Source organism: Gossypium arboreum, chromosome 2 (assembly GCF_025698485.1).
Source record: "Gossypium arboreum isolate Shixiya-1 chromosome 2, ASM2569848v2, whole genome shotgun sequence".
Taxonomy (NCBI): Eukaryota; Viridiplantae; Streptophyta; class Magnoliopsida; order Malvales; family Malvaceae; genus Gossypium; species Gossypium arboreum.
The window spans coordinates 3007110-3023628 of NC_069071.1; positions in this window are offsets into that span (position 1 = coordinate 3007110).

Consider the following 16519-nt stretch of genomic DNA (forward strand, 5'->3'; position numbering starts at 1 on the left):
AAAATTTTTATTTTTATTTTTTAGATTGGGACGAAAAAAAATGAATTTCAATTAACAAGTTTGACTTTGGAACTCGTCTAAAGGTGTCGAAATTGGATCGATCGATCAATCAAACTGGGAACCAATTAGTACTCTTATGTGGAATAAGAGAAAAAATCGATTTACTCATGAATCAGTACGAACTAATTGGACAAAAAAAAAATTAGTTGAGACAACATTTGAATTAAGTTTTCTAATTTTTTAATAATTTACTTGATTAAAACCAGATCGACAATCAAATCGGGAATCAATGACTTAATTGATTCAATCATTGATCCAATTCCATAAACCATGACCTCAACATTAATAAATGTTGAAAATGTTAAACTAAACTCGACATTAACAGGAGTTAATAAATCGATCTCATGAAATCAATAGTCAAAACCTTATATTAAACTCAAAAACTCATTAGATCAAGGTCCCTGGCTCAATAAATATAGTCTACTTAACATATTCAGGGAAATAATAAAATGTTCTGATCATATTTGTTTTTTATATAATATCTTAAATTACTTATAGCCCCCTCAACCGTCCATAAATAAAAAAATAATATATTTCAACATACTCAAAATTCGCATCCTTCTGCGTTAATAACAATAACTATATCAATCCAACTAAGAACTATTCTGCCTAAGATGAAAATTGTTAAATAATACATGAATTTACTAATGGCCCCAACAATGAACTGGCAAGACTTGTCCTTCTTAACTACATCAGACAGTGCGTGCAATCAATGTTTAAATGATCTTTTTTTTCTTTTCCCCTCTGTTACTGCTGTTTGAATTAAAGGATGCTGATATATCGAGACAAAATTAAAAAAGAAGAGGGGGAAAGTGATAATGGAAGACAAGAAAACAAAGAGGGAAAATAAAAAGGTTGAAAATGACCCCCCAAAATATAACACTGTCATGTTAGTGGAGAAGCTACTTATACATGATTGCAACTCAAAAAGAAAAATTTTGGTGGGTGGTAAAAAATCGGTTCAAATAATTTCATTCGATGAATTTTGATCGAGATGGTTTGATTAAATTAATTATGATTATTAAAATAATTTTGTGTGCAGTTAAAATAAATTATGTTAATAGGTTATTAGTTTATGAAATCGTAATCAAAATAATGATTTAATTGAGTTTTAATATATAATTTTTATTTTTAAATGTATATATTATAAAATATTAATTTAAACCCAACTCAAACTCGATCTTATTTAATACTAGTTTATCATTGAGGTTGAAAAGTGCATGTTTTTAAAAAATTTGATAGTGTTTATTATTATCGCTAAAAGGTGTTTCAAAAGATTAAATGTCAATTTTAAACATGATTTTGTAAAGTAAAAGATTTAATGAGAGGATGAAAAATAATTTAATTGACAAGCACTTTTTCGAAATTTAAGTTAAAATCCCAGTTTAAAATTAATGTTTAGAGGCTTATTTATAATTTTTTTTGTTGGTTTGAAATTGGATATTTTGATTGCTCTTGCTTAAAATTTTATCTGTAAAAAAAATTATCTATTAATTCTATAGTTATTAAAAATTATTTTTTATTTACTTTTTTCATATAAATGTAGGATCACAATTCTTAGTCTTTATTTTTTGATATAATGCCTAAAACTACTCATAATCCCTCCTCAACCCTTAAATAAGAGGATGAAATGCTTCAACGCACTTAAACTTACGTTCTCCTACACTGACATCAATGCTCATACGAGTTAAGATTCAATCGACAAAAAAAATTATATTTTTAAATGAAAAATGTAGTTTGAAATATTGATATTCTAAGTTTACTCTTACTTTCCACCAATAACCTGGCCATGATAATTGATTCCCCTATAAATTGTCCTCATTTTGGCACTAGACAAGCTGATAAAGAGCTCCATAGCTATGTTTTATTACATAATGATATATTTGGTCCCTATAATTTGTTGTTTTATTAGGATATAGATCTAACATTGTCTAATTTTTAAAGGTTTTAGTTTTTATATTTTTCATATTTTTAAAATTTAGTTATTTTGTTTTAATTTTAGAAGTTTAATCCATCTATTTATCTAGTTTAAAAATTATAGTCCGACTGAGTACTGTTAGCTGAATTCTATTAAATTTAATTAAACTTTAATTTTTAAATAAAAACTTTTAAATATTATAATACAACAATTCAAATTTAATAGAAATCCATAAGACTTTAATTTTCAAAGCAAAGGGATCAAATTTCAAAAGTCCAAAAGTATAGGACTGAAGGCATAATTGAACCTTTGTAGGAAGAAAGCCACATTTAAGTAGGTTAATATAACTTTAAGTCCCCAGAATTGTCAATTAATTCTGTTTTGGTACATGTACTTTTTGTTTGGTTCATTGTAATCAATGAACTTGAATTTTATAAAGATTTAATGACGTGCCATAATCTCAAAGTATCTCATCATCAAACCTTTACATATCTCAAGTTTAAAAACCAAAACGAACCTCATTGCCAAGTTCAGATATCAAAATGAATAAAAAAATAAAAGTGCTAAAGTGACCTTAATTACCAAGTTCAGGGACTAAAATTATATTAACCCATTTAAGTTTGATAACACTGTAGGAAGCTTGGGATTTTGTTCCCTTTTCCATCCCAGAATTTTAAGATCTAAAAATGTAATCTTGTTCACACATGGGACTTGCATTATGTAATCCATCGTCATAATCATTATCATCTTTTTCTCTTTTTTTTTATAATATTTTTAAATATTTATTATGGCAGCTTTACAGACCTCGTTATAATAGAATTAAGGGAAATAAACAAAAGTGTTAATAAATACAAGATTAAAAAGATATTTTTGTACATTGTTTAATGTGGTCCCTTGACTTTGTAATAATTACTAAACAATGCACCTCCTTTTTCTTCATAACCCCTCTTTCCCCATTGATATATAATGAAAAGGAAAAGAATGTATGGGAAAAGATCTAAATGCATTCAACTTTTTCTTTTTACCTTAAAAAGCCTATTATGGCAATAATTAAGGTTTTAATAGCGATTACAATCTCAATATTATTTTTATCAACTATGTTTGTTTTGCGGTTTATATTTGGACAGAGACGAATTCATAAATCTTTTTCAGGGAGGATTGAAATCGAATAATAAACTTTTGAGAGATCAAAACATAATTTTATAATGTATTAATTTATAATTCCTTCATTTTGAGAGGCAAAGTGCAATTCTATCATACACTTATTCTTAATTTGATCATTTTATATGAGACTTAAATAGCAATTTATTCATTTGAGGGGGGCCAAGGCCTTCCATGCCCCTTCAGATTTGCCGCTTGTACTTAGGGTTCATGGTTGTTGGTTTAATAATGTTGTTTTAAGGGTTCAAATTTGAGTTTTCTGTCTAAAAATATAATATGCCTTATTATCACACCCAATACTTGTTATTTTGTGATTTCAATTTTTAGGACATTTCATATATAAAAGATTATAGGACTATTATTTTTTTTCATATTTTGTACTCATTGTACTCGTTCAAAAGTTTTAATCCTATTATTAACAACTATGTGAATTATATATCATATCATATGAAAACATCAACATATATTAACTTAGTAAATTTTGACAAAAATATTAACGATCGGACTCAAATTTTTAAAATAAAAACAAAATAGAAACTAAATTATAAATTTTATCAAAATACAAGGACTAACATCATATTTTAACTTTTAATAAATCTCTTTAAGAGTTTGCAAGTGTGCTCTTAGTTGGCTCCATGGCTGCTTTTTCTTGAAGAGAAAAAAGATACTTTTGAAAAGGTAAATTTGGATCCACCATGCCCCTTAAGTCAAAGTTTTTTTTTTTTTCTCTAGCAGCTTTGCTAATTATTTTAATTATTTACCAAAAAAAGGAAAAAGAAAAAAAAAGGAAAGCTTACATGATAGAATTTAGCAGTAATTGGCATCATTGTTCTATACTTTCACTTTCCATTTTATTATTATTAATTATTTATGCTTTAGATGAAAATCCCATAAGAAAAAAAGTATTGATATATAACAAAAGAAAAAAATTATTTATACATATAATTAGACTTAATATAACATTTGATACTTAAATTTAGTATTTTTTCTAATTTAGCACCTAAACTTTTTCGGCCTAATTTGGTACGTAAGCTTTTTTAGGTTCAATTTTGCACCTAAATTTATTAAATGTTATACAAATTACGCAAAACAGTAACGGTGTTAAAAAAAATTTGTTATGCTACAAAATATTGTCAGATTAGAGGAATTTTATGTTGAAAAATAGGTATTAAGCTATGCTTAACTAATTAATATTAAATAAGAAAAAATAGTTTTAAAAATCGAAATCAAAAGAAATCCATTGTTCTCAATTAATAAAATAAATAAATAAAATTAAAAGTAATTTCATATGTCGGTCATACATTACTTATTTTTCTACCTCATAAAATATTGTTAGTGTATTAGAGTAATTTGTAAAATATTTGACAAATTCAAGTATCAAGTTAAACAAAAAAAGATTAGGTATCAAATTAGGAAAATAGTCAATTTCATGTACCAAATTAGACCCGAAAAAGATTAAGTACCAACTTAAAAAAATCAAATTTAAATATCAAATTAAAAAAAAGTGTCAAGTTCAGGTTCTAAATTATTATAAGTCACATTTATATTAATTAAAGTAAATTGTCAGAAAATTTAATCTCGTTTTTAACTATTTTGTATATAAAGGTCAACAAACATCTCCACTTCTTGAAGTTGCTTCAGTTGAGCAGCTTTTACCTTTTTTTTCTCCAGTTTTTCTCAAATCCCAAATGTCTCTATCGCATGTATTCTTCATTGACAAGAAACCAAAAGAAAAGGTGGGATGGTAAAATAATTCAGAAAAATGGCAGGGACGAATTAAGGTTAGGCAGAAGTTTTGGTCCTAAAATTAAAAATGTTTAGTTTTTTTTGAATAAAAATATTTGTTTAGTGCGCTCTGAAATAATAAAATTATAAATTAATATATGAAAAAGTTACATTTTAACTCCAAAATGAAAAGAAAATATTTTAATTCTTTAAAATGATAAAGTTATATTTTGATCTCTCAAAAATTATAATTAAATTTTAACCCTTAAAAATTTCTAAATTTATTTCGAGAGATGGATTATTTTTGAAAATCGAGTTTTGAAGTAGGATGATGCAACTTTTGATTAAAATATTAGATTTCAAGTCAAGTCAAGTTTTGATCATTGCCGCACCATCTTATCTTGATAAATTTTACAAATATATATTTATTCTAATTGTTAGAATTAAGTGACCCAAATTTTATTTAAATAAAATACGATGGAAAATAAAATAAAAGTAAAATCCATATAGAACTAGACTTCTTTTATTTTATTTTAGAATAAGGTTTTAAACCTTATTAAACTCCATCTATTTTATATTGATTAGATAAGGTGTTTCAATCCTACTAGAATATGGCTTTGCAAGCCTATAAATAGACATAGTCTATTCCTCTTGTATTTGAGTAAAAAAAAAAATTTTCGACATAGTGAATTTTCTTCTCCTCCGCCTGTGGTTTTTTTCCGAAAGGGTTTCACGTAAAATTTATGTGTTCTTTATTTTTATTTATTTTATTCTATTTTATTTTTCACAAATTGGTATCGAGCTTCCGGGTTATTCATCTCGATCACGGTAATGGCGTCTTTGAAGTATGAAATTCATTGTTGGATCGCAACACCGATTTGCGTTGTGGCAAATTAAGATGCAAGCAATTCTTGCAGATGGATCTAGAGGATGCCCCGCTAGGATAGATAAGATGCCTTCGACATTAACAGATGAAGAGAAGAAGCGTAAGGATCGAAAGGCATTAACACAATTACATCCGCATTTGTCCAACGAAATTTTGCAGGATGTGATGAAAGAGAAAACCGCATTGCATTATGGAAGAGGCTAGAACAAATATGTATGTCGAAAACTCTAACAAGCAAGTTGCATATGAAGCGGCGTCTTTATGCTCATCGTTTGGAGGAAGGTGTCAGATACGAACACTTAATGATGTTTAAAGAAATTCTCTCAAACTTGGAGGCCATGGAGGTTCAAGATGATAAGGAAGATCTAGGGTTGATTCTACTTTGTTCGTTGCCCCGCCTTATTCAACCTTTAGAGACACGATTTTATATAGCCGCGAGTCTCTCACAGTTGATGAGGTTTATAATTCTTTAACCTCGTATGATAAGATGAAGCATCTTGTGGTTAAACCCAACTCTCAGGGAGAGGGTCTCATTGTTCGTGGGAGACAAGACCGGAATGTTGATGATGATCGTGGTAGAACACAGAACGGAATCCTCGTGGTAAATCTAAGGGTAGATCGAAATCTTCAAACAGAGGTAAAACTTGCAACTTCGCAAGAAGAAAGGGCACATTAAACTGAGTGCTATAAGCTACAAAATAAGATTAAAAGGGAGGCTGCGAATCAAAGGAAAACAAACGAGAAAATTCGGTGAAGTGATGTTGTAGAAGACTACAATGATAGTGAACTTCTAGTTGCTTCATCAATGATTCTAAAGTAAGCGAGGAGTGGATACTTGATTCAGCTGCACCTTCCACATGAGTCCCAATCGGGATTGGTTTACAACTTATGAAACAAGATTCAAGGTGTTGTTTTGATGGGAAATAATGCTTCATGTAAAATCGCGGTGTTGGAACAATTAAAGTTAAGATGTTTGATGGAGTTGTCGAACACTTAGTGACGTCGGCATGTTCCGAATTGAAAAGAAATTTAATTTCGTTGAGTACTCTTGATTCAAAAAGGCATGATACACAACTGAAAGTGGGGTTTTAAAGATTTCAAAGGGTCCTTGTTGTGATGAAAGGGCAAAGAAAGATTGCCAAGTTATATGTTTCTGTGGTTCTCTATTATCGGTGATGCAATTGCCGCTTCCTCTTCCTTGTCGATGATGATATTACTAAACTTTGGCATATGCGCCTAGGGCATATGAGTGAGAATGGCATGGCGTAATTAAGCAAAGAGGACTTCTTAATGGGCAAGGAATTTGCAAACTGAATTTCTGTGAGCACTTTGTGTTTTGGGAAGCAAAGAGAGTTCGATTCACTAGAGGAATCTATAACACGAAGGAAACGTTGGAGTATATCCATTCGATCGTGGGGGCCGCCCAGAGTGCCTTCGAGAGGTGGAGCTAATTATATGCTAACCTTTATTGATGATTTTTCGAGAAAAGTTTGGGCGTTCTTCCGAAGTAAAAGCGATGTGTTTTCCACATTTAAGTCTTGGAAAATTATGATTGAAAAACAGACGGAAAAGCAGATAAAATACCTCCGCATGCACAATGGCTTAGAGTTACGCTCGATGAGTTTAATAGATTGTGCAAGTCGAAGGGATCATGAGACACTTGACGATTCGTCATACTCCACAAACAAAACGGCGTTGCGAGCGAATGAACGAAGCGATCATGGAGAAGGTTCGATGTATGTTGTCAAATGCCAACTTACGAAGTCATTTTGGGCGAAGCGACCTCTCTGCATGTTTTTGATCAACCGATCTCCATCCGTTGCCATTGAGAAAAAGACTCCACAAGAGGTATGGTCCGTAATTCGCTAATTATTCGATTTAAAGATTTTTGGGTGTCCTGCGTATGCTCATGTTGATAATGGAAAATTGGAACCGAGATCCATTAAATCGTTTTCTTGGTTATAAAGTGGTGTAAAAGGCTATAAGTTATGGTGTCTGAAAATAGAAAAGTTGTGATTAGCAGAGATGTTGTTTTGATGAAACCGCTATGCTACCTAACTTATCTCTTAAAGACTCTTCCAATAAAGAAAACCAAAAGCGGTGGAGCATCGATTAATACGAATCAACTCCTCAAGCCAAGACAAAATTGAGAATAGAGTTGCTTCTTCACCGCAATACTCTATCGCCAAAAACAGGACAAGAAGAGAAATTAAACCTCCAAAGAAGTATGCCGAGGTTGATCTAGTTGCTTATGCTTTAAATGTGGTGAAGATATAGATGCGAATCAAGAGCCATTTAATTATTCGAGGCGATTAGCTGTGAAGACTCGAGAAAAGTGGATGTTTGCTATGCAAGAGGAGATGGAATCACTCCACAAAAAAGCAGAACATGGGATCTTGTAAAACTTCCTAAAGGTAAAAAGGCATTCGTTGTAAATGGGTGTTTAAAAGAAAGAAGGGACTCGGAGTTGAAGAACCGGATATAAAGCAAGGCTTGTTGCAAAGGGTTCTGATCAAATTCGAGTGGACTTCACAGATGTGTTCTCTCCGGTTGTTAAGCATAGTTCGATTCGAGCTTTGCTTGGTATTGTTGCCATGCATGATTTGGAGCTTGAGCGGTTAGATGTAAAAGCGCATTTTGCATGGAGAACTTGAGGAAGATATTTACATGCAACAACCAGAGGGCTTTATAGTCTCGAAAAAGAGGACTATGTTTGCTTCTTTGAAAAAGTCCCTTTACGGTTTGAAACATCACCAAGACAATGGTACAAGAGGTTTGATTCCTTTATGACTTCTCATGATTTCAAAAGAAGTAGTTTTGACAGTTGTGTCTACTTTAAGAAAAATGGTGATGGTTCTTTTGTGTATCTACTTCTTTATGTTAATGACATGTTGATAGCAAGAAAAGATAAAAGAGAGATAAGAAAGGTTAAAGCCCAACTAAGTGAAGAATTTGAGATGAAAGATTTAGGACCAACAAAGAAGATACTTGGTATGGAGATTCTCGAGATAGAAAAGCAAGTAAATTGTACCTAAGTCGGAAGGGTACATTGAGAAAGTTCTTTGCGAGTTCAATATGCAGAGTGCTAAGCTGTTAGTACTCCTTTAGCATTTCATTTCGGACTTTCATCGGCCTTATCTCCTCAATCGATAATGAGATTGAGTACATGTCACATGTTCCATACTCTAGTGCGATGAGGATCTCTCATGTATGCTATGGTTTGTTCACGCCCGGATTTATCATATGCATCGGCAGTTAGCGATACATGGCGAATCTCGGTAAAGAACACCGGAAAGCGATTCGATGGATTTTAAGATACTTACGAGGCACTACTAATGTTTGCTTACAGTTTGGAAGAACTAAAGATGGAGTTATAGGGTATGTTGATGCTGATTTTCTTTGGAGACCTTGATAGAAGAAGATCTCTCAAAGTTACGTCTTTACAATCGGAGGTTGTGCAATTAGTTGGAAAGCCACTTTGCAAACTACGATCGCTTTGTCTACCAAGAAGTTGAGTACATGGCGATTCTTGAGGCTTGTAAAGAAGCTATTTGGTTGAAGGGACTATTTAGTGAACTCAATGAAGACCTTCAAATCAAGACAAGATTTTGTGACAATCAGAGTGCCATCTTTCTTACAAAAGATCAAATGTTTCATGAGAGAACAAAACACATTGATATTCGGTATCATTTTGTTCGTGATATTATTGCTCGTGGTGATATTGTTGTGAGCAAAATTAGCACTCATGAAAATCCTGCAGATATGATGACTAAGTCACTTCCTATAACCAAGTTTGAGCATTGTTTAGACTTGGTTGGTGTTCATTGTTGAAGTTAAACCCTTAAGGGTTTTTGGAAGAGGTGAAGAACTTGTTTATTGAAAGTTCGCGATGAAGAACTTGTTCATTGAGAATTTGTGTCAAGGTGGAGATTGTTAGAATTATGTGACCCAAATTCTTATTTAAATAAAATACGATGGAAAATAAAATAAAAGTAAAATCCATATAGAACTAGACTTCTTTTATTTTATTTTAGAATAAGGTTTTAAACCTTATTAAACTCCATCTATTTTATATTGATTAGGATAAGGTGTTTCAATCCTACTAGAATATGGCTTTGCAAGCCTATAAATAGACATAGTCTATTCCTCTTGTATTTGAGTAAAAAAAAAATTTTCGACATAGTGAATTTTCTTCTCCTCTGCCCGTGGTTTTTTTCCCGAAAGGGTTTCCACGTAAAATTTATGTGTTCTTTATTTTTATTTATTTTATTCTATTTTATTTTCACACTAATTTTATAACTAGTTTTATATATTTTTAATTATAATTTTTATCTTTAATAAAATTTTAATAAGATTTCATAATTTGTATGTCATTTAACTTTTGTAAAAACTATTTAATTGAATAAATTATTTAATATGTCGGGACAAGACTAGTAAGAGTAGTAGAAAATTTATTGTTTAATGCCGAGTTATGGGGCATTTTGAATGGCCTAACTCTACTAAAAGAACGGGGGTTAGAAAGAATTTGGATTCATACAAATAATCTTAAGGTGGTCCAAGCAATAAAAAGAGATTCTTCAACAAACTTAATCTCTGCACGAGTTAAGTGAATTCAAAGGTTGTTACAATATAAAGAATTTTGGGTGGTAAGACATATTCCTAAGGAAGCCAATCATGTCGTTAATAGCATTGCCAAAATGGCTTCTGCCGATGTGGAGGGAGTAAATGTGTTAAAGCCCTTAATAGTGATAAAACTAATGGTGTTTTGATATTGTAAGCCTAGCTTAAGTCCTTTTGGTTTTCTTGTATCACAAAAAAAAAAAAAATCATATTCGAAACAAAATGGGAATAAAAAGGTGTAAAAAAATCGGGTCAAGATTAAAACAAACAAAAACTAACTCGTCCCACCCAATTGCCATCTCTAACAAGATTCTATCAATTTATAGATACAAAGCATTAAGGCTAAATAAGAAAAACTGAAAAATTAAAAATTGATCCGAATAGAGGTATTTGGATGATTTTTAATTTTATGATATAAAATTAATATTTTATATTTAAAATAGCAAAAATAATTTAAAGTTCTTAATTTTTAAAATACCTAACTTTAAATTTTGTCAAATAATATTCAAAAGCCATAACGCAACCATAAATTAATATGGAAAAACCGAATCACACTTAATCGAATGATGATGGATAGCTAAAAAAATCTGACCAAACCAAACCGACATCGATAATCAATTTTTATTTTCTTCTTTTTTATAGATACAAAGAATGTCGAAAATCCCTAGTTTTGATGGCCAAAATACAACCACCAAGAACGTTAATAAAGCTTTTCTAACGAGAAAAATTGTAATTACTTTCTGTTGAAACGACTAAGATTTTTTTTTTTTTACCTCTTTTGCCTTTTAATATAATAATTCTTTGTATTAGTTGAAATTCTACCATTAAAGGAAACATGAAGATTTTGTTTGACAGCCAACTTGTATCTAACTATAATTATTATAATAATAGGGGTTTAAGTGAAAATAAAGGCTTGAACTTTCTAATATTTTCATGGTCAATCTCGGTTTCGATATCTCTATTATATTTTAATTTGACATAATTTCATCATTCCACTTATGTCATTAGTTAATTTAAATAGTTAACATTATTATCTATTCGATCAAATTAACGACATTAAATTATTGTTAATTTAATGCGTGATGAGATAGGTATTTTTTATTAAAAATATTTCACATCTATTCTTTAATTGTATTAATTAACAATGCAAATTATTTGAGTTAAATAGACTTGTTCACGTGTTAGGTGGTTTACGGCAGTTAGGTTGGCTCGACCTCCTTTAGATTGTGAGTGGATAAATTTTATTTTATTACTTCAGATCGATCCAACCCAATTTAAAATTTTTAATAATTTTTTTATTTTTTGTTAACATGACATATCACATTAGCACCGTTAACAATTAAATCAGTCAATTGATGGTTTTCATTAACGAAATGACTTAGTTGATTTTTTTGGTAATTATTAATAGCTCGATATAGGATGAACCTTTTCCCTAAGGGCTTAATTGTTTTTTTTTAATTAAAAGATTTTTTTTATCCTTAAACTCTTTTTAAATACCCTAATTTGTTTTTTTCTAAATCAGGTAATGGCATTATAAAAATAGAAAGATCAAATTATGTAAAATTAAAGTACGAAATCAAATTTCAGTATAATAAAGGGACCAAAACTACAATTTAACCTATTTTCATGCAACCCTAACATTATTACCCTAAATAATCCAAGATAGATATATGGTATTTAGGAATTTCTTGGCCTAAAGGTTGCAAACCTAGCTTTTAGATATGCCAACTTAGGAAACCATTAGCCAACCTTATTATTTGATTTGAAATATGGTGGGATATATATATATATATGAAAGCAGCCAATCTGCTCCTTTTAGGTGAAATTTGGTTGGCCTTAAAATTTTGTAGACCCTTAATTTTTTGGGTATAAAATAAGGATTTGTTAAAAACAAGAAAAACCTAGCATGACTTAACTATTGCGGTGCAACAAATAATTGATGGTTGATATTCGGGTGACGACTATATTGTGCTAATATGACTAGGCTGCCAAGTTCCTGGTGGGACAATGGGGATTGCTTTATTTTGACTCCTAGGTAGGGTTTGAATAAGTGGTTGGGTGCGGTGTAATGCGTTTAAATTATTTTTTGTCTTATGTTATAGTATTCAATTTTATCGTTAGCTATTATTGTTTTTATACTAACTGTAAATAAACACACTGTCCATCCAAACTAAGTCCTAGTAAAATTTTCTTTTTATATTATCGAGTTAAAGTAATATTTAGTCCGAGTTTAGTGATTTTTTATTTGTCTTTGAAATTTTTGCCTATATTAAATTTAGAATTTAACAATTTTATTAATTTTGATCCTTAAATTGATGTTAAGAAATGACAATATGACATTATGAAATTGTGTCAAACCATCTTCGATTTTTTTAAGTTTTTATAATTAAGAAAACTATAATTTCTTTTTGCTTTTTAGATTATATATATTTAAAAATTAGATGATAATTTTAAAGTGTCACATAATTACACCTCAATAGAATTTAAAATCAAGGATTAAATTGGAATTTTTTCTAAATTCCAAGAATAAAATGGACAAAAAAATAGAAACTAAGTTGAAAAATGTTGTAAAGTTCATGGATCAAGAATTAAATGTTGCTTTATAAATGGTAACTAGTTTTTGTCTCATGGAATTAATTTAAAGTTAAATCTAATCTTTTAATATTGTATGATTAATGAGAATGCTTGTTGGATCGAGTAATAATGATTTTTTTATATTCTTTAAATAAGATTTTATATTCGAATTTTGTAATTGAAAAAAATGATAAAACAACTTGCCCTCAATTCAGGAGTATGATCCAACTTAACTCGTAATTTAATAAAAAAATCAATGTAACTATGGACACTGAAATCTCATATTGAGAAAAAAAATGCAGATGTTTAGCTATTGTTTATTAATCAATTTTGGGTTCGGGCTACTCCAAAAATAGGCACAGCTTGAAGCTCCTTTTTTGGAATAATATCGCTACTTGAACTAACTTAGAATGGGTTTGGATGAGTTTGGATGACGGTGATATTAGATACTATAGCTTGAGATAAAAAGTAAATTAAACGCACCACACCGCAATCCACCACTTATCCAAACTCACCCTTACTCTGATGCATGAACAATTCTAACCCAAACAACTTTTAAATTAGCCATTCACGTAAAATGAGCAAGTTAAGGAAAACTTCGACTCATAATTCTAACTAACTCTAGGTTAAACAACTACATTCATTATTAATCATACATGAATCTGGCTCAAACCCAAATCGATCCATGAGATTTAATAGTTAGGGTTATTGAAAAACGAATAAAAAATCCAAGCGGATGGTATTTCAACGATTTATATTTTGAGAACATGAGAAATTCAATTAGCCGCCCGTGAACAGTTGCGGTTTTTGATCCGGTCAGGGTTCAAACCAATGAACCCCTAAAATACAACCGGGTCATTCGGCGAGGATTTGGTAGTTTCTTCCATAAAGCTCGTTGCCCAATATCTTCCGGCAACTCGTCAAAGCCATGGTTGGATTTTCCAGCAGCTTTAGTGTTTTGTCTTCAGTGGTGTCCTAACCCCTAAACTATGATTATGAAATTATGGGACTACATTATTAGAGAATCTGAGTTTTTTTTTAATGAAGATGGAATATTGCTTTACGGTTTATTATTCCATCTCATTGGAGGGAATAAAGTTATGATCTTGTGAGTGGTAATGTGAATGCCATTAATACAATGTTCTAAAATAATCTTAAAAATCCCAAATTGATTTTTTTATAGAGCATGACAGAAATTTTTATTAAAAAAAAAAAACAGACAGATCATGTCTTCGGTTTGAACATTCGAAAAATTATTAAATGTGCTTTGATTTTGATGAGGGGGTCGAGTAACTTTGCTTGTACAACTCAATCTAGCTCACTAATCAATGAGAAACTCAGTCTCTCTCTCCCTATATATCTAATTATTTCATACATTGGAATTTAAAAAAATATATAAATAAAATAGTTAGGATGATTAGTGTATAGTAAAAAATTTAAATTATGTAAAAGGAATATTATACGATAATTTTTTAATTTTATTTGGGAAGGTAAAGATGTGTTGTTACTATATCAAATATTAATATTATAGGTAAGACAAAATTTAAGGGGACAGATAACGACTTCAGCCTAGACTTGATCATGGGCTAGATCATCCGTTTACGTCTAAAGTTTTGTTCGAAAAATGGACTTAAACAAAAAAATAAAACTTATTTTTAAAATAGGTCGGACTTTGGGTAAAATTTTTTGGATTGACTTGGCTCTGAATTTGCCTAAATTTTTTGTACCTATTGTTGTTTACTATTGTTTTGTTGTCATGTTAGTATTTTATTACTACTATTTTATTGTTATTTTTGGATATTGTATAATTATTGTTTTATTATTAATTTTGCTATTATTTTAGAAACATTTGTTTGCCAATTTGCAACTATTTTAGTGTTATTTAAGTATAATTTTTTTAATGTATTTTCACTTTGTTGAGAAAATTTTATTTTAATGTTTTTAGTGTATTTGACGTATTATACTTTTTGAATTTTTTATATAAAAATAATATAAAAAATTTAATATGAGCATTTGAGTTCGAGTTAGTATTTTTATCTAGGTCAAGCTTTGGCAAAATTTTATGCTCATTTTCGGGCTGAGCCTGAATTTAATGGAAAACGAGCCTAGAATTTTGTACCAACCTGACCCAATGATTTTTTCTATTTTTTTAAAATTTTCTAAACTTTTAACGATCTATTTAATTAAACCAATCGAACCGTTGGACCACTTACCTAGTTCCTCTTCAAAATAGTACCTTGATTAGCCTATTTCGATTTAAACAACATTGTTTTTAAATCCATTGAAAGATTATAAAATAATATAATAATAAACTTATTATAAAATAATATAATAATAAACTTACTTTTTAGCCTACAAAAATTATAAATTTCCTAAATTTTATTTCTTGCTTCACCCTCACTAATATACAAGATTATTATAGAAAATTATTTCTTACATTGCTTAATTATAATATATATTGACAATAAATGTTGTTTAATTAAGTGAAATTAATGTATTCTTAATTACTATTCTAAAAATATTTAATTTAAAAAATATTTACAAAATAAAAAAATCATTAACCAATAAACAAGGATAAATCTTAAAACTATATTTGAATTTTGGTTTAATATGTAATTTTATACATGAGTTTCAATTTTGTGCAATTTTTGCATGAAATTTTGATTTAATTTAATTTTCACAAATTATTAATACAATTATTGATATAACATCATTTTATGTTTATATATTACATACACAAATAATTATATTTATCTAATATAAAATAAACTGATGTATTTATTTCTTTAAATATTTATGATTGAATCAAAATTAAAATTTCATGTATATATTTAAACTATAATCAAAATTTGATGAGTATAATTTACACCAAATCAACATTTATGTATCAAATTATAAATTAAATCAAAGTTTAAGTATAAGTTTGAAAATTGCCCCTATTAAATAATAATCAAACCAATGGAGCAATGGTTTGTGGAAAGTGTGAAAGTTCAAGTCACTATGTAGACTACAAGGGTATCGCTCTTGCTCCGCGTGTGGGCACGTGGTTTCACCTGCGCCTTGATTTTCCTAAGCCTCGGTCGGTGGTTCTCCTTTTTTTCTTAATAGGCCGTTTATTACAACCCAAAAACTTATGGGTCACTTAAACCCGACTGCTACTGTCCACTCATAGAGGTGTTTATGGCCGGGCTCCTAGGCCCGCTTTAGATCAAGTATTTTGGACTTCGGATCGGCCCATTTCATAATTTTATATTAATATTTATATGTTTTATGATTAAAATTAAATAAAAATATTTTATTAATTTTAAACCAACAATTTGGGTGAAGCGAGCCATCGCTCTAAAAAATAAAATTTAATCTCAATATTTACATATTTACTTAAATGTTATCGGCTACATTTGATAATTAGGACAAATTTATTAGAAGGTGTAAACTTTAGGTGCTAAATTTATTATTATACAAATAAAAATTATGTAGAATTGATGAAAAGTTAATGATGTGATTAATGGTACTTAGTTGCTCATTTTTAAAATTCACAAAAATAAAACTACTGAAGTTTTTTTGAGAGGGACTAA